The sequence below is a fragment of the Phalacrocorax aristotelis genome, chromosome 10 (assembly GCF_949628215.1).
Source record: "Phalacrocorax aristotelis chromosome 10, bGulAri2.1, whole genome shotgun sequence".
NCBI lineage: Eukaryota > Metazoa > Chordata > Aves > Suliformes > Phalacrocoracidae > Phalacrocorax > Phalacrocorax aristotelis.
In genome coordinates, this window is record NC_134285.1 from 21,607,840 (window position 1) to 21,609,376 (window position 1,537).

A 1,537-nucleotide genomic window follows, 5' to 3' on the forward strand; every position below is an offset into this window, starting at 1 on the left:
GAGGCGCTGAGGGGCGCGTAGCGGCGGGCCCGGCCCCGGCGAGCGGGCCGGGGGCGCGAGGAGCTATCAGGGCCCCAGCCCCAAACTCCGCCACGGCGGCGCCCGGGACCCCTCGCTTCGGTGCGGTACATGGGGCCAGCACAGGCCCCCGCCTGCCCACAGGGCGCTCCAGGGAGAGCAAGGGTTTTGCTTGCCGCTCAGCAAAAGCATGGAATGGAGACAAGGGGGTGGTCACTGGAAGAAAGTCAGATTAGACACCGGGTGGGTATTAAACAGGAACTTCGACCAAGAGTAGCCCTGCACGGGAAATGGAGCTTGTCCTGTTCAGCCTGGTAAGAGATGTTATCAACTGAGGGGGGGGGTTATGAGGAAGTGTACATTATTTTCATTCAAAACACCCAAGAAGTGTAAGATAGTAACCCTGTTTTAAAATGGTTTCACAAAAAGGCGTTTTGAAAAATTACTTGAAGGGACCTTTGCATTGCAAAATAAAACCAAAACTAAAAGCTCGCTCTAAAGTCAATGTAGCATCTTTTCAAAAAGCCTCTAGTAGAGCTGCAATGCATTTGTGGAGGAAAAGAAGGCAATTCCCAACTTGAAACTTACCTTGCTATCCGTGGCATTAGAAGAGTAATCCGCACGCCTTTTTTAAAAACGCAGAACCTAATTCGGTTACCGACACACAGGAAATGCTGTGATACATATAATCATTCTAAATATAAAAAAGTAAAATCTCTGAGGGACTGTGTAATTCTGCAAGTTTAAAACAGATGATGTATTTCACGATTTTTGACTACAGGAAGACCTATGGGAAAATACAGTGGCACAAAAGCACCACACAAAGTTAGGTTTTACATAAGCATTTTGACACAAATATGACGTTTCAGTAGGTCATATGCATATGAAGTGCCTTTTAAAGAAAGCATTTTTAGACCAAAAGTGATGCCTAACCATTAACCAAATAAAACTATTTGTTATTTTAAGAGGGGAAAAAGAAACCCCAAAACACAGACATGGACATGCAGCTATACCAGACTTTATATTACTGACACCAGTTTGATCTATGATGAAATGGCAATTAACAATACCTCACACTGCACAACTGTGTACTGCTTTGTAAGTCTGCATGTACAACATCCTATGTTCCTACACAGGAAGATGTACAGAATATGAAAAAGTGTGACCCTATTGTAATATAAAGGCCAACAGCTTCCAGTTTTAGCATACACACTCTTTAAATACTACTCCTGCAAGCAGCTATGTAGCAACTTCACTTAGCAAAAGCCTGAAAGGTCTAATGCTTCCCTCTCAGTAACAGGAAAGCATTAGTAGCAAGAAACACGAATTCAGTGAGAAACGAAACTGTTTGGGGCTTTCCCCCCTGCCTGCATCTAGAGCCCCAATCACCCATCTAGCTAGGTGGTTCTCTCTGGCGCAGGCTCCTATTTAAAGAGGAAGAAGGAAACACCCAAAGATTAGGAAGACCAAATCAGTATGTGAACAGGTTAAATATTCTAAGAACAAAAAAAGTGTCTTA